At 43.5% G+C, this 25,557-nt stretch overlaps 1 protein-coding gene across 1 annotated transcript in view; it reads left to right on the forward strand.

The window, feature by feature from the left end:
* LOC311137176 (apoptosis-associated speck-like protein containing a CARD) overlaps positions 1 to 20,856 on the forward strand; it is a 27,868-nt gene extending 7,012 nt beyond the window's left edge. Inside the window, exon 6 of the mRNA XM_084171529.1 lies at positions 20,724 to 20,856. The gene's annotated coding sequence lies outside the window, so the exon portion shown is untranslated. The remainder of the gene's footprint in view (positions 1 to 20,723) is intronic.
* The last annotated feature ends 4,701 nt before the right edge of the window (positions 20,857 to 25,557 follow it).

A 25,557-nucleotide genomic window follows, 5' to 3' on the forward strand; every position in this document is an offset into this window, starting at 1 on the left:
GCTTCTTTTTAAAAATAGCATAGTTGTGGATTGTATGTAGCCCAATAACAAGACATAGCCTACAGTCAGGAACACTCAGCAATCTGTCAGTGAACAGCATGCAGACAAAACTGGCCTTTCGCAATATTTCAAATACAATCGCGGGAAAACACAGGTTGGAAAGAAAATGGCGCCTGCTGAAAAGAGAAGACTAATCTGTCTGCTGTAGGCCACCAAAATACCAACTTCCAAATATTATTTTACAAAGTAAAACAAGAGAGAGGTTTTTGTTACGAACGCATTGGCTATCATGGGCAAGTGAGCTGTCAGTGAAAATGGAAAGCATTTTTAGGACTATAATTTCCTCCTCATATTGTATACTACAATACTGTATGTGTCTCCAAACACCTAGGCAATTGATGGATTCAAGGTCATTTTTATTGATCTCTGATTCTCAGTTTGTCAGTGTCAAAGTAGCCTGTCAATTCGATAATTTGTGCTGTATAAAGTCTCCAGTCATGTAAAATGACAGAATTGCGTGAAATGCGTTTATAAAAGGCAACATTTTTCCCATACCCTAGGCTACTAAAAATTGTTCCTCGTGTGCAACTTCTGCAAGTGCCTCTACTCTACTGCTCTATGCAACTATGCAAATGCAATGATATGCATGCAATGCTTTATTATAAAGGTCGTTTTTTTAAAAATCTCATCCATTCCAGTACCTCAGAGCTCCCCAGGTCACCCCCCTCTTGTGCTCACTTTTTGTTCCGGCACCGCACGATTTACAAATTAAGCACTGAATATACTGTATTGTACAAAATGGAGTCAAACAATTTTAGATACCAAATCCTACGAGGTTGGTTAGCTGCACAAAGCAAGATTGACTGTCAGTAGAACCGATGTGGATGTGGTGGAGGAGTCAGGCGCAGGACACAGAGGCTTCGTCCAACAGACTTTACTAGTCAAAAGTGCTAAATTACAATACACGGCCTCGAAAACAAACAGAGGCGAGTGAATATGTAAACCATGCGTAAACACTAAACAAACAAACAGAGCGTCAAAACGCAGCTCTGAAAATACAGGCAGACAACAACACACAATCTAACCAATACCAAACAGGGAACTTATAGGACACGTAATCAGAACACAAACAGACACAGGTGTACAAGACAGACCAAAGCAATCATACCACGAAACATTCAACGGTGGCAGCTAGTACTCCGGGGACGGCGAACGCCGAAGCCTGCCCGAACCAGGAGGAGGAGCAGCCTCGGCCGAAACCGTGACAGTACCCCCCCCCCTTGACGCGCGGCTCCAGCCGTGCGCCGACCCCGGCCTCGGGGACGGCCAGGAGGACGCGGACCCGGGCGCGTGGGATGCCCACGGTGGAACTCAGTCAGGAGGGATGGATCTAGGATGTCCCTCCTAGGCACCCAGCACCGTTCCTCCGGACCGTACCCCTCCCACTCCACGAGATACTGGAAACCACTCATCCGGCGCCTCGAGTCCAAGATGGTCCGGACCCTGTACGCCGGGGTCCCCTCGATGTCCAAAGGGGGCGGAGGGGTCTCTCCTATCTCATCTTCTTGGAGTGGGCCAGCTACCACCGGCCTGAGAAGAGACACATGGAACGAGGGGTTAATATTCTTGTACTCAATAGGCAGTTGTAACCTGTAACACACCTCGTTCAATCTTCTCAGGACTTTAAAGGGCCCCACAAACCGCCGACCCAGCGTCCGGCAGGGCAGGCGGAGGGGCAGGTTTCGAGTCGAGAGCCAGACTCGATCTCCCGGTGCGTACACCGGTCCCTCACTGCGGTGGCGATCGGCGCTCGCCTTTTGTAGACGGATGGCCCGCTGCAGATGGACATGGGCAGCGGCCCACGTCTCCTCCGAGCGCCGAATCCACTCGTCCACCGCAGGGGCCTCGATCTGGCTCTCGTGCCACGGTGCCAGGACCGGCTGATACCCTAAAACACACTGGAAAGGTGTTAAGTTGGTGGAGGAGTGGCGGAGAGAGTTCTGGGCCACCTCTGCCCAGGGGATATACCTAGACCACTCCTCCGGCCGGTCCCGGCAATAGGACCTCAGAAACCTACCCACATCCTGGTTGACTCGTTCAACCTGCCCATTGCTCTCTGGGTGGTACCCCGAGGTAAGGCTCACCGAGACCCCCAAGTGTTCCATGAACGCCCCCCAGACTCTGGAGGTGAACTGGGGACCTCGGTCAGACACAATATCCTCGGGGACCCCATAGTGCCGGAACACGTGGGTAAATAGGGCCTCGGCGGTCTGTAGGGCAGTAGGGATACCCGGCATTGGGAGGAGACGACAGGCCTTGGAGAACCGATCCACAACGACCAAAATGGTGGTATTCCCCTGGGAAGGGGGTAGGTCGGTTACAAAATCCACCGAGAGGTGGGACCATGGTCGTTGTGGAACGGGCAGGGGATGTAACTTACCCCTGGGCAAATGTCTAGGCGCCTTACACTGGGCACACACCGAGCAGGAGGAGACATAAACCCTCACATCCTTAGCTAACGTTGGCCACCAGTATTTCACGCTAAGGCAGTGCACTGTCCGGCCAATACCTGGATGTCCAGAGGAGGGTTGATGTATGAGCCCAATAAATAAGACGATCACGAACCTCGAGCGGAACGTACGTCCGCCCCACAGGACACTCGGGGGGAGTAGGGTCGGTACGCAGTGCCCGCTCGATTTCCGCATCGACCTCCCATACCACCGGAGCCACCAGACAAGACTCCGGCAGTATGGAAGTAGGCTCAATGGCCCTCTCCTCTGTGTCATACCGCCGGGACAGGGCGTCTGCCTTACCGTTCTGGGACCCTGGGATGTATGTGATCTTAAAAACAAACCGGGTCAGGAACATGTTCCACCTAGCCTGACGAGGGTTCAATCTCCTAGCTGCCCGGATGTACTCCAGGTTACGGTGATCAGTCAGAATGAGGAAAGGGTGTTGAGCCCCCTCAAGCCAATGCCTCCACACCTTTAGGGCCTGGACTACAGCTAACAACTCCCTGTCCCCAACGTCATAATTGTGCTCCGCCGAGCTGAGCTTCTTGGAGTAGAACGCACAGGGGCGGAGCTTAGGTGGCGTGCCGGACCGTTGTGACAGGACTGCCCCAATACCGGTCTCGGACGCGTCTACCTCTACTTGGAATGGTAAAGAGGGATCCGGATGCGCCAGCACCGGGGCCGAGGTGAACAGGTTCTTCAGTTTGACAAATGCCCTGTCCGCCTCAGCTGACCACTGCAAACGAACCGGACCCCCCTTTAGCAGGGACGTAATGGGAGCTGCAACCTGTCCAAAGCCCCGGATAAACCTCCGGTAGTAATTAGCAAAACCCAAGAACTGCTGCACCTCTTTTACAGTGGTTGGAGTTTGCCAATTACGCACGGCCGACACACGGTCTACCTCTATCTCCACACCAGACGCGGACAACCGATAACCCAAAAAGGAGACGGACTCCTGGAAGAACAGGCATTTCTCTGCCTTGACATACAAGTCATGCTCCAACAGTCTTCTCAACACTCGGCGCACCAGGGCTACATGCTCGGCTCGTGTAGAAGAGTACACTAGGATGTCGTCGATGTACACGACCACACCCTGCCCATGCATGTCCCGGAAAATCTCGTCAACAAAGGATTGGAAGACTGAAGGAGCATTCATTAACCCGTATGGCATGACGAGATACTCGTAATGACCCGAGGTGGTACTAAATGCCGTTTTCCATTCATCCCCCTCCCTAATGCGCACCAGATTGTACGCGCTCCTGAGATCCAACTTTGTGAAGAACTGCGCTCCGCGTAATGACTCCGTCATAGTCGCAATCAGTGGAAGAGGGTAACTGTACTTAACCGTGATCTGATTGAGACTACGGTAATCAATACACGGGCGCAAACCCCCGTCCTTCTTCTTCACAAAGAAGAAACTCGAGGAAACCGGGGAAGTGGAGGACCGAATGTATCCCTGTGCCAAGGACTCGGCTATGTAAGTCTCCATAGCCGCAGTCTCCTCTTGAGACAGGGGATACACACGGCTCCGCGGAAGTGCCGCTCCTGTTTGGAGATTTATCGCACAGTCCCCCTGTCTATGAGGTGGTAGCCGTGTTGCCCTCGTTTTGCTGAACACAAGTGCTAAGTCCTCATACTCAGGGGGAATGCGCATTGCGGGCACTTGGTTCGGACTCTCTACCGAGGTCGCCCCTAAGGAAACACCTAGACATTTCCCTACACACTGGGCAGACCACTCCATAAGAGCCCTCTGTTGCCACGCAATGGTAGGATCATGGGCGCTTAACCAGGGAAGCCCCAGCACCACGGGGTACGCAGGAGAGTCAATCAGATAAAACTGAATGATCTCCTCATGACCCCCCTGCGTCGTCATCTTAAGTGGTGCTGTGACTTCTCTGATCAGCCCCGACCCCAACGGCCGGCTGTCTAGGGCGTGGACAGGAAAGGGGGCTTCTACCGGCCGAAGGGGAATTCCTAACCTATGACAAAATGCACGATCAATAAAATTCCCAGCTGCGCCTGAATCTACTAGCGCCTTATGCTGGGAATGAGGTGCCACCTGTGGAAATCTCACAGGAATACTCATGTGACCAACAGAGAGCTCTGGGTAAGTGGGGCGCCTACTCACCTGAAATGACTCCCCAGTGCGTGACCTGTTGTCCCCTCTCCCAGGAGACCCTCCCCAGCACCTGGCCGCGGTGTGTCCTCCACGGCCACAGTTGGTGCAGGGGATGGCCCCCCTCGGGTTCTCTCTCCTCCTCTCTCTAGCGCCAGCACCCCCGAGCTCCATGGGAATCAGCTCGGAGGTGCTGGAGGGTGGAATGGACGACCCCCACTCGGGACGTCCGCGGGTAGCCAGCAGGGTGTCGAGACGGATGGAGATGTCCACCAACTGGTCGAAGAATAGGTTGGTGTCCCTGCAGGCCAGCTCACGACGAACGTCCTCTCGTAGGCTACACCGGTAATGGTCGATGAGGGCCCTCTCATTTCACCCCGCATCCGCCGCTAGAGTCCGGAACTCCAGGGCGAACTCCTGTGCGCTCCTCTTCCCCTGTCGGAGGTGGAACAGACGCTCCCCCGCCGCCTTTCCCTCAGGTGGGTGATCGAAGACAGCCCTGAAGCGGCGGGAGAACTCTGCGTAGGTGATGGTAGCGGCGTCTATTCCCCTCCATTCGGCGTTGGCCCACTCCAACGCCTTGCCGGATAGACAGGAGATGAGGGCGGAGACGCTCTCGTATCCCGAGGGCGCTGGGTGTAGGGTAGCCAGGTAAAGTTCCACCTGCAGGAGGAACCACTGACACCCGGCTGCAGAACCGTCATATGCCCTCGGGAGCGAGAGCCGAATGCCCCTGGGTTCCGGTGCTGAGAGAGGAGGACTGGCCGTTGGTGATGGGATGGTGTAAGAGGACGTGGGCACCTCCCCAGTAACCAACCGGCGCAGAGTGTTGGACACCTCGTCCATGGCGGACCCAAGTTGCCGGATCATGGTGTCCTGATAGCTGATCCGTTCCTCCAGCGACTTGGGTGTCGCAGCTGCTCCTGCTGACTCCATGGTCGGTGTGTTGTTCTGTCAGTAGAACCGATGTGGATGTGGTGGAGGAGTCAGGCGCAGGACACAGAGGCTTCGTCCAACAGACTTTACTAGTCAAAAGTGCTAAATTACAATACACGGCCTCGAAAACAAACAGAGGCGAGTGAATATGTAAACCATGCGTAAACACTAAACAAACAAACAGAGCGTCAAAACGCAGCTCCGAAAATACAGGCAGACAACAACACACAATCTAACCAATACCAAACAGGGAACTTATAGGACACGTAATCAGAACACAAACAGACACAGGTGTACAAGACAGACCAAAGCAATCATACCACGAAACATTCAACGGTGGCAGCTAGTACTCCGGGGACGGCGAACGCCAAAGCCTGCCCGAACCAGGAGGAGGAGGAGCCTCGGCTGAAACCGTGACATTGACACATTTTCATATGAAAACAATGTATATTTTTATTTTTAAGTACATTTTGAAGACCGACACACAGAGCAGAACATTTCAGGTCTTCTGAGTGCAAACTTGAACAAGTATTTGATACACTGCCGACTTTGCAGGTTTACATACTTATAAAGCATGTAGAGGTCTGTAATTTTTATCATAGGTACACTTCAACTGCGAGAGACGGAATCTAAAACAAAAATTCAGAAAATCACATTGTATGATTTTTAAGTAATTAATTTGCATTTTATTGCATGACATAAGTATTTGATACATCAGAAAAGCAAAACTTAATATTTGGTACAGAAACCTTTGTTTGCAATTACAGAGATCATACGTTTCCTGTAGGTCTTGACCAGGTTTGCACACACTGCAGCAGGGATTTTGGCCCACTCCTCCATATATATATATATATATATATATATATATATATATATATATATATATATATACAGTGAGAGAAAAAAGTATTTGATCCCCTGCTGATTTTGTACGTTTGCCCACTGTCAAAGAAATGATCAGTCTATAATTTTAATGGTAGGTTTATTTGAACAGTGAGAGACAGAATAACAACAAAAAAATCCAGAAAAACGCATGTCAAAAATGTTATAAATAGATTTGCATTTTAATGAGGAAATAAGTATTTGACTCCTCTGCAAAACATGACATAGTACTTGGTGGCAAAACCCTTGTTGGCAATCACAGAGGTCAGACGTTTCTTGTAGTTGGCCATCAGGTATGCACTCATCTCAGGAGGAATTTTGTCCCACTCCTCTTTGCAGATCTTCTCCAAGTCATTAAGGTTTGAAGGCTGACGTTTTGCAACTCGAACCTTCAGCTCCCTCCACAGATTTTTTATGGGATTAAGGTCTGGAGACTGGCTAGGCCACTCCAGGAACTTAATGTGCTTGTTCTTGAGCCACTCCTTTGTTGCCTTGGCCGTGTGTTTTGGGTCATTGTCATGCTGGAATACCCATCCACGACTCATTTTCAATGCCCTGGCTAAGGGAAGGAGGTTCTCACCCAAGATCTGACAGTACATGGCCCCGTGCATCGTCCCTTTGATGCGGTGAAGTTGTCCTGTCCCCTTAGCAGAAAAACACCCCCAAAGCATAATGTTTCCACCTCCATGTTTGATGGTGGGGATGGTGTTCTTGGGGTCATAGACAGCAATTCTCCTCCTCCAAACACGGCGAGTTGAGTTGATGCCAAAGAGCTCGATTTTTGTCTCATCTGACCACAACACTTTCACCCAGTTCTCCTGTGAATCATTCAGATGTTCATTGGCAAACTTCAGACGGGCCTGTATATGTGCTTTCTTGAGCAGGGGGACCTTGCGGGCGCTGCAGGATTTCAGTCCTTCACGGCGTAGTGTGTTACCAATTGTTTTGTTGGTGACTATGGTCCCAGCTGCCTTGAGATCATTGACAAGATCCTCCCGTGTAGTTCTGGGCTGATTCCTCAACGTTCTCATGATCATTGCAACTCCACGAGGTGAAATCTTGCATGGAGCCCCAGGCCGAGGGAGATTGACAGTTATTTTGTGTTTCTTCCATTTGCAAATAATCGCACCAACTGTTGTCACCTTCTCACCAAGCTGCTAGGCGATGGTCTTGTAGCCCATTCCAGCCTTGTGTAGGTCTACAATCTTGTCCCTGACATCCTTGGAGAGCTCTTTGGTCTTGGCCATGGTGGAGAGTTTGGAATCTGATTGATTGATTGCTTCTGTGGACAGGTGTCTTTTATACAGGTAACAAGCTGAGATTGAGGAGCACTCCCTTTAAGAGTGTGCTCCTAATCTCAGCTCGTTACCTGTATAAAAGACACCTGGGAGCCAGAACTCTTTCTGATTGAGAGGGGGTCAAATACTTATTTCCCTCATTAAAATGCAAATCAATGTATAACATTTTTGACATGCGTTTTTCTGGATTTGTTTGTTGGTATTCTGTCTCTCACTGTTCAAATAAACCTACCATTAAAATTATAGACTGATAATTTCTTTGTCAGTGGGCAAACGTACAAAATCAGCAGGGGATAAAATACTTTTTTCACTCACTGTATATATATATATATATATATATATATATATATATATATATATATATATATACATGTGTGAAGGCATGTATAGATATTATGGAGAGTATATGGATAGAATATTTAGTACATCTGAAGAATACGTGGCTAAAATAGTATATGTTCCACAACAGTTCAATAGGATGGACATGACTAGAATACAGTATATACATATGAAATAGTAAAACAGCATGTAAACATGATTAAAGTGACTAGTGTTCCATTATTAAAGTGACCAGAATTCCATGTCTATGTACAGTGCCTTGCAAAGGTATTCATCCCCCTTGGTGTTTTTCCTATTTTGTTGCATTACAACCTGTAATTTAAATGGATTTTTATTTGGATTTTATGTAATGGACATACACAAAATAGTCCAAATTGGTGAAGTGAAATTAAAAAAATTAAAAAAAATTAATAACGGAAAAGTGGTGCGTGCATATGAATTCAGCCCCTTTGCTATAAAGCCCCTAAATAAGATCTGGTGCAACAAATTACCTTCAGAAGTCACATAATTAGTTAAATAAAGTCCACCTATGTGCAATATAAGTGTCACATGATCTATCACATGATCTCAGTATATATACACCTGTTCTGAAAGGCCCCAGAGTCTGCAACACCACTAAGCAAGGGGCACCACCAAGCAAGCAGCACCATGAAGACCAAGGAGCTATCAAACCAGGTCAGGGACAAAGTTTTGTAGAAGTACAGATCAGGGTTAGGTTATAAAAAAAGATCTGAATCTTTGAACATCCCATGGAGCACCATTAAATCCATTATAAAAAAATTGAAAGAATATGTTACCACAACAAACCTGCCGAGAGAGGGCCGCCCACCAAAACTCACGGACCAGGCAAGGAGGGCATTAATCAGAGAGGCAACAAAGAGACCAAAGATAACCCTGAAGGAGCTGCAAAGTTCCACAGCGGAGATTGGAATTTCTGTCCATAGGACCACTTTAAGCAGTACACGCCACAGAGCTGGGCTTTACAGAAGAGTGGCCAGAAAAAAGCCATTGCTTAAAGAAAAAAATAAGTAAAAATGTTTGGTGTTCGTCAAAAGGCATGTGGGGGACTCCCCAAACATATGGAAGAAGGTACTCTGGTCAGATGAGACTAAAATTGAGCTTTTTGACTATCAAGGAAAACGCTATGTCTGGCGCAAACCCAACACCTCTCATCACCCGAGAACACCATCCCCACAGTGGCAGCATCATGCTGTGGGGATGTTTTTCATCGCCAGGGACTGGGAAACTGGTCAGAATTGAAGGAATGATGGATGACACTAAATACAGGGAAATTCTTGAGGGAAAGCTGTTTCACTCTTCCAGAGATTTGAGACTGGGACGGAGGTTCACCTTCCAGCAGGACAATGAACCTAAGCATACTGCTAAAGCAACACTTGAGTGGTTTAAAGGGAAACATTTAAATGTCTTGGAATGGCCTAGTCAAAGCCCAGACCTCAAACCAATTGATAATCTGTGGTATGACTTAAAGATTGCTGTACACCAGCGGAACCCATCCAACTTGAAGGAGCTGGAGCAGTTTTGCCTTGAAGAATGGGCAAAAATCCCAGTGGCTATATTTGCCAAGCTTATAGAGACATACCCCAAGAGACTTGCAGCTGTAATTGCTGCAAAAGGTGGCTCGACAAAGTATTGACTTTGGGGGGGTGAATAGTTATGCACGCTCAAGTTTTCTGTTTTTTTGTCTGATTTCTTGTTTGTTTCACACCCAAAAAATATTTTGCATCTTCAAAGTGGTAGGCATGTTGTGTAAATGAAATGATACAAACCCCCCCAAAATCAATTTTTAATTCCAGGTTTTAAGGCAACAAAATAGTAAAAATGTAAAGAGGGGGTGAATACTTTCGCAAGCCACTGTGGTAATCTGAAGTGGCACTTTATTTCTCTACCCCAGATGCTAATCATACATTTTGCTAAACCATATTTACTAAGATTAAGTTTGTAATATTATTTTTTACTGTATTTGCACAAACAAAGAGGCACATGCAGGGGTGGACTGGGACCAAGAATCGACCCTGGTATTTCTATCACACAGTAAGGAAACATTTTCCTTGAGGACCCCACACCGCCCATATTCTTTCCTTGAGGCCCCCACACCGCCCATTTTTTTCCTTGAGGCTTCCACACCGGCCCATTTTTTCCCTTGAAAGACCAATTATTAATGCTGAGTGTTTTTTATTAGTGCTGAGCATTATTAAACAACTAATTGACTGATTTTGGTTCAATTATTTGAAATCCATTTTGTTTGAGTTTTTTCTTTGAGCTCAATGCAGACATTGCACTGCAGTTTCTCTAGAGATAAATCAGATCATGTCCGAACTGTTCGATGTAGTAGGGAGTTGTAGTTTCCAAAAGGCCAATGTTCTACATAGTTTAGAGCAGAAAACGTGATAATTAACTTCAATGACCATAATCCATTGCGCGGTTACTTGTCTGGTCTGTTTTTCTTTCACGCCTGCTACATAAGGGACAGAAGAATGCACAATCAATAATAATAATAAATAATATGCCATTTAGCAGACGCTTTTATTCAAAGCGACTTATAGTCATGCGTGCATACATTTTTCTGTATGGGTGGTCCCGGGGATCAAACCCACTACCTTGGCGTTACAAGCACCGTGCTCTACCAGCTGAGCTACAGAGGACCACAGTCAGAGGGGATACATAGAGAGAAGTTTCTTCGCGAGGTATCTCTACCTGAAAATACATGATTGAGTGATTGATAGTTTCGATTCAGCAGTAATAAATGTATACCTTATTTACTTTGAAGAACTACTAAAATAGTGATTTTGTCAGACAGCATAGGCAGCAGCTCTATAGAGATGAGATAATGACTTGGAAGGAAATAATAAAGTCACAAAACAAATGTAATATACACAACAACTGAAATATTTTATTAATGGAAAGTAATGTGAATAACTGATGGTTAATAATGGATAAGCAGTCATGGGCAGTCATTACCATCATGGGACTTTTATTAATTGTTTTATTGTTGCTACAGCATTCAACCCACATAATTCATGCATATTAAAGTAAAGTAATGTGAATAACTGATGGTTAATAATGGATAAGCAGTAATGGGCAATCATTACCATCATGGGACTTTTATTAATTGTTTTATTGTTGTTACAGCATTCAACCCACATAATTCATGCATTCATTCAGTGCATTTAATGTTTTAAAAAAATAATCTAAACGAAACCGAACCGACCTTAAAAAGCACTAATCCCTCATCACTACCCATTATTAGCCCGATAATGATAATTTTGCGATAAAATCCCAAAATAGACGGGATCACTAGGTTAAAACTGGACCAGCCCATCTGGCATTTGCCCAAAATGCCAGATGGCCAGTCTGTCCCCGGGCACATGCAGCCTGTCAGTAACTTCTCAGCGAAGTTGTTCTTGTTCATTTTCCTCAGGATAGACAGTGAGATCTTCATAGCCCCTTCTGGGGTGTATCGCTCCTCTATCTCATCCACTGTGCCCTGCCTAGTAGCACCAGCATCATCCAGACTGGTAAGGGAGTGAATGTTATTTATAATAAGGGTTACATGGAGATTAACTGACCTCTCTGAAAAGAAAATGGATGGCCCTCCCTTAAGCATATATATTTGACCTAAATCCTCCATGAACGCTTGAAAAAAAACAAGTGACCCTCCCCTATACCCAAAATAATAAATAAAACAAAAAGGATAGCAGAGAACATGTCTACCGTTTACCCTCACTTCTTGGACAGACCAGAGCCTTAGATATGCAGCTTTAGAAACTGTTCTTCGTCATGTAAGCTATTAAAATAACCATTTAACCCTCGTACTTTAATAGCGATCCCTTTTTGTATCCTAGTTATGGTTCCTGCTTGTGCAGAAATAGATTTTAATCCTGTCTGTTTCTCTTCTCTGTTTTGTTATTTTTGCTCTTTACTATTGTCAGTATACCATTCCCCTTATTCTCAGGGGGACTAGTCAAGGGCAGAGAAATCAATGATGGGGATATCTGGTGCGTCTTGGATGTCTGAAATATCTTGAAGATCTAGAAGGTCTTGAAAGTCTTGAAGGTTTCGAAGGTCTCGAAAGTCTCGACGATCTCAAAGGTCTGCCCCTGCCCCTGCCCCTCCTCTACACCCTGCCTCCTATCACAAAAAACATTTAGCCTAACCCATAACGCATTATTACTACTGCTCATATCCTTAATACAAGTTGTATATCTCCCAAAAAACCCATTAAAGCCCATGTAACCAATACTTCCCCCCTTTGGACACATGCCTCACATCGTGATTCATGTGTTCAAAAACAAAATAACAACAATATTGTCTGTTGAACCAAAATAATAAATGAACTTAAAATGATAACCTTTGGTAATATCTTAACCTAATTGTATCCTCATAAGATTATTCAAGGAATATCCCTCATTCAGGACTAACTCTCTCACTTCATCCTTGTCCTGTTTGGAATGATATATAGGATTATTACCAAATTATAAACTTCTTCATAATTATGAGTATTATAAATGACCCTTAACTCTGTATCATAAATTACCTTAAACTCATCATCCTATGTCACTCGGTTTTCCAGTGTGGGTGATCAAATCACACGAGAAAGTCAGGACAAAAGTTAGAGGTCATTCAAACCGTTCAAATAAGTGTTTCATTCTATAGTAGACTAATCATTAACAACCATCAAAACATTTCATAAATGTTGTATCCCGAGTGTACACTCAGTAAATAAAACCTCAAATTACATGTATTTGCCCCTTTAAGATATATCACTTCTATCCTGTGAAAAGAACCCTAAAATAAATAAAAAAAATCCTATACAGCTAACATTTCATACTAAGTGGGTTGTTTGTGGTTATTTGAAAAACATACAGTAAAACAACAAACAAAGATGGCCAGGCCTTTTAATAGTCTCGGGACCCCCCTTTTTCCTGGAAGAAAAAGTGCACATTTCGTTAGTTTCCATATTGATACCTCTTAACTAGTGAATTCCAGAATCCAGTGCGCATAAAGCGAAATAAAGTCTCATTAGATTTAAACCCCTAGGCTTTTCCCTAGTCGCACTGCTCCCACTCGATCACACTTTGTGACTTCGAAATCTCAAATCCCCAAATATGCTATCACTTGCCTCGTTGGTTGTACTTTCCCCCATGCCCTGTGGCCCCCCTCCCCCAAAACAGTTTACTAATGTGATGATGGTTCGGCCCATCAGTGTTCTCGTCATTCGACGCCCATAACACAAACCTCAAATTCACGCCGTTCAGCGATTGTTTAAATGCAGCGTGATACAGCATTTGACTATTTGTAACCCTCATTCACACTGTCGCCCATACATACTGCCAATTTACATGTAACCTTTCAGAATCCATTATATTTGACCCTCGGAAGGATTCTTTAACCCCACTAAATGTAATACTTTTCCATGTCGCAAATACATTTAATTTCTCAGTGTAAGGAATCAGTGATATTTGATCCCAAGTATCTATTAAAATGTTGTTTGAGACGTGGTCTAATTACTATGTTACCCTAGGCCGCCATGAGTTGGTAGGACAATCCCTTTCTGATATTCCAATCATTGCAACCAGTAAATCGGGTCAACACCATCAATGTAACAGATATGCTTCCGTCCCTCTCCTCACCCCTACCTGGGCTTGAACCAGAGACCCTCTGCACACATCAACAACAGTCACCCTCGAAGCACCGTTACCCATCGCTCCACAAAAGCCGTGACCCTTGCACAGCAAGAGAAACAACTACTTCCAGGTCTCAGAGCGAGTGATGTCACCGGTTGAAACGCCACTAGTGCGCGCCGCTAACTAGCTAGCCATTTCACTCCGGTTACACTCACCCCCTCCTTACCCCCAGCAACCAGTGCTCCGGCTACACCAAATTTAACCCATGATCTTCCTCACAGCTCGCTCGAGTTCAGCGAGCCCCAGTCAATAACACCCGCAGCCTAAAACATGGAAACTTCTATTTTTACTAGTAAATAACAAATAAAACCATTCTCAACCAACGTTCTGCATTTACCTCTATCGCAAGGCTAAAAACAACTTTCCCAATACTAGATTGCTGTTTAGCCTTGTTTTTTATTCAGTGTCTTTCTTAGGATGTTGGGTCAGTACTATTTCTGTAGTTAGTTCAGCTAAAAGTTTTTACATTCCTCAGTTTATGGTATCCTTCTCCCTAATATCTTCATACTCTGCTTCTTTCCAAAAATACGTTTCTATCCCTTTTGTCCCTCCTTTTAATATTATTTTATTCTCTCTGTCCCCTTGCTTCACTTTCCATCAAGATAAGACACCCGCTCCCCTGTGCTCTCGTATTATACTCTTATTTTCCTTTGTTCCCTTATCTTACCCCAAACCTATAAAATTGCCTCCTCACTTTCCTGTCCCTAGGTATTTTCCCAGTAGTCTATTCAGTTCTAGGTCGCTAGACCACCCCCTATTCACCCCTAATCATATTCACGTTTCTATTTTCTTTAATGTCGGTTTTTCATATCTAACTTCCTATACCTTCTTTTCCTGTCTTTCAGTATATCTATATCATACGTTATTGTTTTTATGTTTCCCGTCTCTGTGTAATCCACTATTCTATCTCCTCTTATCCTATACATAAATGCGGCTGGTTCTCGTTCTAATCTTCGTCTTGGCATTTATTCCCTAACTCATCCTTTTTTGTCTTTCTCTTTTACTTGTCTATATCTGGACAGCTAGTCCCTATCCTAAATTCTCCTACCTAGTTCTCTGTTATTACTATAACCCTTGCTGCCGAGTGGCACAGTGGTCTAAGGCACTGCATTGCAGTGTTAGCTGTGCCACTAGAGATCCTGGTTCAAATCCAGGCTCTGTCGTAGCCGGCCGCGACCGGGAGACCCATGGGGCGGCGCACAATTGGCCCAGCGTCGTCCAGGGTAGGGGAGGGAATGGCCGGCAGGGATGTTGGTAGAGCATGGCGTTTGCAATGGCAGGGTTGTGGGTTCGATTCCCACGGGGGGCCAGTATGAATTTAAACAAATAAAAATAAGATAATGTAAGTTGCTCTGGATAAGAGCGTCTGCTAAATGACTAAAAATGTAAAAATGTAAATGTCTCATTACTGAATCAATGACATAGGTAATAACTGTTTCGCATTACATTTAGCCTTTTTCTGATAATGTTATAATTGTATCCTATTGCATTAATTTATTTTAAAACACAAACTTGTTGTTTCACAAATCTAGAACTTACATACAGTTGGTGCTATCACATCAGCATAATATTTAAAACTACCTACACTCCACTGGTCCACGTAACGAAAACAAATTATCGTTTTAGACTTCATTAACTATTTGCATACGTCACTGGTGTTACGCAAACTATAAAATAAAGTAATAACAATTAGAATTTGTCAAATAAATGTTTTCCATTCAATTATTCAGATTTCTGCTTCAAATGTCTCTTACAGCTCGTTTCGTACTCGCTGGACTGTCTCTCTTTTACCCACGAACTAGAACATGGCATTAGTCAAATCTATTCACAAACCACCCATAACTAATAGTATATTTGCATTCATATTACTAAAATACATTACTTTCCTTTCAGTCTACCCAAACAATTCACAGTTGAAATTCTAACTTCCCTATTAATTACTTTCCTTTGTTATCAATTCAAATCATGGCCACAGCTCTATCGCAATTGCCAGTCCGCTATTCATAAACCAAATACTTGCTATAGTTGACAAGCATACATTTAATTCATATCCATATTAAATGTAATAGTCCACATTACAACACTATTCTCAGTAGTTTTTAAACTATCAACTCATTTGGCAACCCAAAAAATAACTCTCTTCCTCCCCCCACTATTCCTGTTAAATAAGTGAGTCGTTCAATTCGAACCCCGCAAACTACTAAATCCCAGTTTTACACCACAAAATCAACACTGACTGTTTTATCAATCTACACAACCCTTAACCATAGTTGAACTATAATCAGAAAATCTCGATTTTAGTCAGTAATGCAGAATCTATACTTTATTGAAATGACAAGTAAATCCTCCTTTATTCCAATTATAATGGTCTGTAGTTTTAGTATCTGGCACATATCACACTTATCAGAAAATAGCTTTACCGGACAAAGATCTCTCAAGCTCAACAGGAATGACTTAGCAGTCAACGAGTCAAATCTACATTCATTGATTTGGAAACAGATCTAACGAATTTAATCAAATGGATTATGTTTCTCCCCCCTAATATACTAAAATTCCTTTACTATATCACCTATGCTCCAAAATGATAGATAGTTATTATAATGCTTAATCTTATTTCTATCAAATGTTCTATGTACTGTCTCCCACCCCCCACGTATGTCTATGTGTTTGGGCGCGCAAGCCAGCACTTATATATTATTCCACTTTTATCCAATCCCTAGTAATCAATTACCCGCACATAACATTCATCATATTTTAGTATATTCATATCAACCAAACCATTTGTATTTCTAATGATTCTTTATTACCACAAGTTAGTTTACCATAATCTAGTTCCAATCAGAACAACAACTTTAACTACCTAGACCCTGCCCCTCAGTCATAAAATCCTCCCAGAATCCTATAGACTGGTCACTATTCCCTGAACTAACATCTCCCCAGATATCATTATATCAACAGTTTATTCTCCAAACTTCAGATTAACTCATTCCCATATCCACACGACTCTCATATCACATTCACACAACGCTATTTCCCAACACACAATCAATATTCGTACAACCTACAGGAATATTTTCTTCTATAATAGTGCCCAAATTTGGAATGTTAACCCCTATCAACATTTGACATTTCACTATGGTCAATTTGACCATAATCCTATATTACTTCTAAATTTCCCAAATGTAATGACCCCCTAAAAGCTTGACCGAAATTCAATGTGTTGACGTCATATGATCACCCCCGTACATGTGACCTTTTTCTCCAACTATTAATTATCCTCTTCCTCATGCAAGATTGGGCTTTCCCTTTCTCCACCAGCCATAGAAGCTTCAAACGACCTAAAATATAGTCCCTTTCCTTACACTTTCTTCACAAAGGCTATTATTTACAGGATTTCTTATTATTGTCCGATCACTCACACAGATAAGCCGCCACTCGTGCTTAAATGAATCAGACAGAATGACCAGCAGGACGAACAAATGTATCAACCTGACCAAATGAGCAACCTGAATGAGACAGATGAAACATGCAACTTAATCACAATTGAATGAACCACAGCCGCTCAAGCAAACCATTCACCCATACGAGATGAGCAGACCTACTCTCTCTAATTATTTGTCTATATGTTGAAGCCCTGGTGGCTGTTCACAACTGTCCACCTACCTGAGATGACCGGCGCGACTTCCAATTTATGGTGTCACCTACTATGATGACCTATTTTTTACCCGATTAGCTGTCTAATTCGTGCATCTCCCCACAACAGGATGATGCGTCCCCTACTCCGGACGAGCAAACCTACGTATTAGCCTGCTCGTCCACTAGCCTGCGTGTATGCTAGCCTGCTTGTCTACTAGCCTGCGTCTATGCTAGCCTGCTTATCTACTAGCCTGCGTCTATGCTAGCCTGCTTGTCTTATTTACACTTATCTACAATCACATTGCATGCATGCTTATTTCTCATTCCAACAAAAACTCTGTACTTTTGGTACATTTTGTCCTTAAATGCTGGAGAGAACCTTTCCGTACCTCACCCCCAGATTCAGCTTGAACGAAACACACAGCTTTTTTATGCTAGAAGCAAGAACGTCGCTTACCTTTGTTTAACAGTGGCCACTGAGTCTGACGGCAAAGCACTCAAATATCTCTTTTTTCAGCTCCTGGCAAGCTCGCCAATTATGTTGTGGAAATTAATCACTATACTTTAAAAAAAATCAAAGTTCTTACAGAGTTTTTGTAGAATCAAGATTTACTTTATTGAATTTCAACAAAGGGAGGCTACTCTGCAGACCAGCTTCCCTTTGTTGAAATTCAATAAAGTAAATCTTGATTCTACAAAAACTCTGTAAGAACTTTGATTTTTAATAAAGTATAGTGATTAATTTCCACAACAGTTTCAGCTAGTTTTATCTTGTTCTTGATACCATGTTCTTGACATCACGTCTATGTTAATATGGCAAACATTTGCTAGTGCTCATTGTGCAAATTAATTAATGTTTCCAATAAACATTGGAGACTAAATGTAGTTTGTCAATAATCTAAGCCGACCCCGTCTGTTTTGCCCCATAGTTGCACACACTTAGTTTTTGTTGCTAAACAACCAACCCGTCTATAATTTGAATAAAAACTAAACCATGGACTAAACCATGGACCATTTACTTGCCTTCTTTATGCAATGTTTTTTCTTAAGCAGTGAATATAGGCCAATATGGCAGAATTCACAGCAGAAGAGGAAGTGAAGCATACTGTTTGCCTTCTCTTGGACATTTTCACTATCAGAGTCTGTTCACACACCTACACATCAGAGCTGTTTGACTGATTGAAATCAACCTTGTTATTCTGCAGGTTTCTTAGGGCCACATGCTGTCTATAATCAATGCAAGTTGATTTTATTACTTTTAAAAGTAACTTGGAATTTGAAAGCCAAGTCAGAGACAAACATTGGATATCTCCTGCAATGTCAGTCTCTTACACTCTCATAAATAAGAAAACTGTCCATAAGTGACTTCAAGTTGATGCAATAGTGCAATAGCATGTGTCAAACGGTAGAACATTTACAAGTTATTTATGATCTGGGTTGAGCAGGCAGCGTGAAGTAGAGTCAAATGCAAAAGGTCCAGTTCTCAACATTTATTTTAAAGTTTGTTTTCCATAAAACATTGCAATCAAATTACAAACATCAATCCATATTCATAGTTCAGTTCATCAGACTTTGCTTTCACTAACAGTTTAACAGTTTCTTTATTTCCATTCCTCTTTTATAAAAAAAAGTTTGCTAATTAAAATCACAAACATACAAACCAAACAGAAAACTAAAGGGGCACAGCAAGTGGCACAGCCCAGCAGGCAGGTGTCCATTTTCCTTAGGTATTCATATTAGCACAGACTCGTTCCTCCATTGTGCTCTCACCAGACATAGTTAGCTATGCGCTAAGGATCAACCATGCCTATGGACTGCATTACTTCCTGTGGGCAGCCATCCACGGGAGGTAATGCAGTACGGTATGGTGGTTTCCTGGCATTGAGAAAAAAAATAAGACAGACACCTGCCTCCTGCACTCTTAGAAAAAGGGGTTCCAAAAGGGTTCTTCGGCTTTCCCCATAGGATAACCCTTTTGGGTTCCAGGTAGAAACCTTTTGGGTTCCATGTAGAACCCTCTATGGAAAGGCGTCTACATGGAACCCAAAGGAGTTCTACCTGGAACCAAAAATAGTTTTTAAAAGGGTCCTCCTGTGAGGACAGCCAAATAACCCTTTTAGGTTCTAGATAGCACCATTCTTTCTAAGAGTGTGGGCTGCACCACCTCATAACTTTGTTATTTGATATGTTTTAATTTCCATGGTTTATTGATTGTGTTCCTAGGGCAGAGAATATATATATTTATATTTTTTAAATTGTATTTTGTGTTTGTCTCTACTTCACTCTGCATGCTCAACACAGATCCTGTCTCTACTTCACTCTGCTGCTCAACCCAGATCCGAAGAGCCTGGTCAATTTCCACGCTTTGACATATGCAGTGAGGCACAGGGTGCGATCTGATTTCCTGTGGATCTAAAACTTTTGTTTTAGTTATCCTGAATGAATACTCAGATATCAGCAAACACAAATCAGATTGGATAAAGCATTCATTGACACTTTTTGATTTAGTTTACCCTGGGACAGTGTCTTTTACTGAGCAGAAACTCACCTCTTGATAATGATAACTTACCTAACATTCTTAACACTCTTATTCATTAAATTAAGTAGTAGCTGAGGTGTCTAACTAAAGATCTCATAACTCCAAATATGATTTATTTTAATCATAACACTCATAGGTTCATACCGTATATTCTTGTGTTTGATATATTATGTTCCCAATCCCCGTTGCTCTTAAATGTATTGTTCATTTTCATAACATTCTAGTCTGCACCCCTGTATCTGGGTCTGAGAGGTGGAGTAAAAGTTGCAGTACTTACTTGACAACATGGAGTGTAGTTATCATGTGGAATGTACATTGCCTACATGTTTTTGAAATATTTGAGATGAGAACATTATACAGTGCATTCAGAAAGTATTCAGACCCCTTGACTTTTTCCACATTTTGTTACGTTACAACCTTACTCTACAATTGATTAAATTGTTTTTTCTCTCATTTTCTCTGGCTACGTCCCTTCCGTCTTCAAGAGAGCGAGAGTTGCACCCCTTCTCAAAAAACCAACACTTGATCCCTCTGATGTCAACAACTACAGACCAGTATCCCTTCTTTCTTTTCTCTCCAAAACTATTGAGCGTGCCGTCTTTAGCCAACTCTCTTGTTATCTCTCTCAGAATGACCTTCTTGATCCAAACCAGTCAGGTTTCAAGACTGGTCATTCAACTGAGACTGCTCTTCTCTGTGTCACGGAGGCTCTCTGCACTGCTAAAGCTAACTCTCTCTCCTCTGCTCTTGTCCTTCTAGACCTGTCTGCTGCCTTTGATACTGTGAACCATCAGATCCTCCTCTCCACCCTCTCCGAGCTGGGCATCTCCGGTGCGGCTCACTCTTGGATTGCGTCCTACCTGACCGGTCGCTCCTACCAAGTGGCGTGGCGAGAAGCTGTCTCCGCACCACGTGCTCTCACCACCGGTGTCCCCCGGGGCTCAGTTCTAGGCCCTCTCCTATTCTCCCTATACACCAAGTCACTTGGCTCTGTCATATCCTCACATGGCCTCTCCTATCATTGCTACGCTGACGACACACAACTAATCTTCTCCTTTCCCCTTCTGATAACCAGGTGGCGAATCGCATCTCTGCATGTCTGGCAGACATATCAGTATGGATGACGGATCACCACCTCAAGCTGAACCTTGGCAAGACGGAGCTGCTCTTCCTCCCGGGGAAGGACTGCCTGTTCCATGATCTCGCCATCACGGTTGACAACTCCGTTGGGTCCTCCTCCCAGAGTGCGAAGAGCCTTGGCGTGACCCTGGACAACACCCTGTCGTTCTCCGCTAACATCAAGGCGGTGACCCGATCCTGTAGGTTCATGCTCTACAACATTCGGAGAGTACGACCCTGCCTTACACAGGAAGCGGCACAGGTCCTAATCCAGGCACTTGTCATCTCCCGTCTGGATTACTGCAACTCGCTGTTGGCTGGGCTCCCTGCCTGTGCCATTAAACCCCTACAACTCATCCAGAATGCCGCAGCCCGTCTGGTGTTCAACCTTCCCAAGTTCTCTCACGTCACCCCGCTCCTCCGCACACTCCACTGGCTTCCAGTTGAAGCTCGCATCTGCTACAAGACCATGGTGCTTGCCTACGGAGCTGTGAGGGGAACGGCACCTCCGTACCTTCAGGCTCTGATCAGTCCCTACACCCAAACGAGGGCATTGCGTTCATCCACCTCTGGCCTGCTGGCTCCCCTACCTCTGCGGAAGCATAGTTCCCGCTCAGCCCAGTCAAAACTGTTCGCTGCTCTGGCACCCCAATGGTGGAACAAGCTCCCTCACGACGCCAGGACAGCGGAGTCACTCACCACCTTCCGGAGACATTTGAAACCCCACCTCTTTAAGGAATACCTGGGATAGGATAAAGTAATCCTTCTACCCCCCCCCCCCCTTACCCCAACCCAAACCCCAACCCAAAAACTAAAAAACTAAAAAAAACATTGTGAAGTGGTGATCCCACTGGCTATAGGGTGAATGCACCTATTTGTAAGTCGCTCTGGATAATAGTGTCTGCTAAATGACGTAAATGTAAATGTAAATCAATCTACACACAATACACCATAATGACAAAGCAAAAACAGGTTTTTAGAAATGTTTGCTAATTTATAAATTAAAACCCCTCCTGAAATAACACATTTACATAAGTATTCAGACCCTGTACTCAGTACATTGTTGAAGCACCTTTGGCAGTGTTTAGAGCATCGGGTCTTCTTGGGTATGACGCTACAAGCTTGGCACACCTGTATTTGGGGAGTTTCTCCCATTCTTCTCTGCAGATCCTCTCAAGCTCTGTCAGGTTGGATGGGGAGCGTCGCTGTAAAGCTATTTTCAGGTCTCTCCAGAGATGTTAGATCGAGTTCAAGTCCGGGCTCCAACTGGGCCACTCAAGGACATTCAGAGACTTGTCCCGAAGCCACTCCTGCATTGTCTTGGCAGTGCTTAGGGTCGTTGTCCTGTTGGAAGGGGAACCTTCACCCCAGTCTGAGGTCCTAAGTGCTTTGGAGCAGGTTTTCATCAAGGATCTCTCTGTACTTTGCTCCGTTCATCTTTTCCTCGATCCTGACTAGTCTCCCAGTCCCTGCCTCTGAAAAACATCCCCACAGCATGATGCTGCCACCACCATGCTTCACCGTAGGGATGGTGCCTGGTTTCCTCCAGATGTGACGCTTGGCATTCAGGCCAAAGAGTTCAATCTTGGTTTCATCAGACCACAGAATCTTGTTTCTCATGGTCTGAGAGTCTTTAAGTGCCTTTTGGTAAACTCCAAGGACTATGGACAATTCCTTCGACCTCATGGCTTGGTTTTTGCTCTGACATGCACTGTCAACTGTGGGACCTTATTTAGACAGGTGTGAGCCTTTCCAAATCATGTCCAATCAATAGAATTTACCACAGGTGAACACCAATCAAGTTGTAGAAACATCTGAAGGATGATCAATGGAAAGGATGCACCTGAGCTCAATTTCGAATCTCATAGCAAAGGGTGTGAATAGGTATATAAATAAGGTATTTCTGTTTGTTAATTGTTCTAAATGTGCAACATTTTCTAAAACCTGTTTTCGCTTTGTCATTATGGGGTATTGTGTGTAGATTGCTGAGATATATATATTTTTAATCAATTTTAAAATAAGACAAACCTAAGAAAATGTGGAAAAAGTCAAGGGGTCTGAATACTTTCCGAAGGATTATAGAGCATTTCAATGTCTGTGTGTGTGTGTGTAAAATACCACACACACACACACACACACACACACACACACACACACACACACACACACACACACACACACACACACACACACAACAGGAGGGGTTTGGCACTTTAATTGGGGAGGACGTGTCAGATACATCAATCCCATGGTTTCCACATGTTTGATGCCATTCCATTTGCACCGTTCCAGACATTATCTTGAGCTGTGCTCACCTCAGCAGCCTCCACCTACACACACACACACACACACACACACACACACACCATTTACAATTGTATAACTCAGTATACAGTCACCTCCAGAATTGTTGCCACCTTTGATAAATATAAACAAAAAACACTGTTTAAAATAAATAATACAAATACTGAGCTATATTGTATGCTCCAAAAAAGGAGCAAATTATATTATATTATACTAATACAATTGCTCAGAGAAAGAGATTTTGTTTAATAAGTTATCTTTTTTTCCCTCAAAAAGATAGATGTCAAAATTATTGGCACCCCTCTATTCAATACTTTGTGTACCCTCCCCTTGCAAGGAAAATGGCACTGAGCCTTTTTTTATAATGTTTTATGAGATTAGAGAACACATTTGGATGGATTTTATACTATTCCTCCATTCAGAGTCTTTCCAATCCCTTGATATCCTTCAGGCTGCATTTATGGACTGCCCTCTTCAATTCAAACCACAGGTTTTCAATGGTGTTTAAGTCCTCTTTTGTTCTCTATTGCTCCTCTATTGTTCCTCAAGCAAGGGGTGAGGCTGATGACACAACATCTGACCATCAGACCAACTTCTTGAATGCCCTACTCCTTGAAGTTTACAGTTGTGTTTGCTCAAAACCGTTTAGTGTGTGCACTTTGCTGTATTTATACTTGGGATATCGCTTTTCAACAGGAAGAGTAAAAAAAAAAAAACAGAGGGCGTATTTAACAAGGGCCCTCGGACCAGTGGAAGCAAAAGAGCCCCATAACATCAAAGATCCACCATCATATTTTACAGTAGGTATGAGGTTATTTTCTGCATATGCATCTTTCTTTCGACACTAAACCCACTGCTGGTGTGTGTAGCCAAATACCTTTATTTTCGTCCATAGCACCTAGTTCCAATTCAAGGCGTTTACATTTATTGTATGCTCTCAATAAAGGCTTTTTTTCTGGCAACCCTTCCAAAGAGCCTATTGGCATGGAGGTAGCCTCTAATTGTAGATTCAGAGACTTGGTGACCACAAGATGCGACCAAGTTCTGTGATTCTCCAACTGTGGCCCTTGGATATTTCTTTGCCTCCAGAACCTCTACTAAGCTAACATAAGATGGTCATACCAAGGATCATTTAGCTAATTTTAGGATCCCTTTAGGCAGTGGCGTGTATTCATGGATGCCAAGAGAAGCCAGGCTTCCCAAAATGTTTGACCTATTAAAAAAATTATAATAATGAAAATAATGTATCTTGTCTCTGTGTTTTGATAATTTTCTGTCAATTCGCAAGTGGCTGAATCTCTTCGGAGAAATCATCCAAGCGAGGGAAACAGCACCCCTCTGTCTCAGTATGTATAGCCCATGTATCTGATGCTGTCTGGAACAAAAGAGTATGACATGTTGCCGCCGTAGAATTTGATTGATTGATGCCAGCAATCATTTGGCCTCCCTTGATAAAAATAAATAAATAATAATTTGCAAATCAGCGTTGAGCTGAGCTCAACTGTGGGTTGTCCTGGCGCAGCAAAACACCCCCCAAGGGAGGCCAGTTTGGATTTGGCTTCACACCAATCAAATCACATCCTAAGCAAAATGTCATCATTTTTATTTATATATTTTAATTCACCTTTATTTAACCAGGTAAACCAGTTGAGAACAAGTTCTCATTTACAACTGTGACCTGGCCAAGATAAAGCAAAGCAGTGCGATAAAAACAACAACACAGAGTTACATATGGGGTAAAACAAAACAAAGTCAAAAATACAACAGAGTCAGACAAACGTGTGTTTCTGGTCTGCATGTGTTGATGTCCTGCAGTAGCTAGCTTGCTAAATTGAACCTTTCATAAGCCATGGAGGGAGATGTGGATTTGGACTTGTGGTTTTGACTTAATTCTCTGTACAGGCCAATAATTATGATGGCAATTCTGATTCAACCATAAATTCATATATTGTGCCACTGGCCTGAGACGATTGAAGTTCAATATGTAGCCTAGATGTAGCCTAGTAGGCTCACATTACCTAGCTAGCTAACTTAGCTGGTTCATTTTTGCCCATGCAAGGAAGTTAGGCTAGCAAGCGTTTTAGCTAGGTAGCCTATGAAAACTAAAACTAAAAGTGTACTGTATGACAAAGCTATAGACCGTTTTGACAACATGAAAGAGAGGAGGATG

The sequence above is a fragment of the Coregonus lavaretus genome (genome assembly GCF_964263955.1).
Source record: "Coregonus lavaretus genome assembly, chromosome: 11".
Lineage (NCBI taxonomy): Eukaryota > Metazoa > Chordata > Actinopteri > Salmoniformes > Salmonidae > Coregonus > Coregonus lavaretus.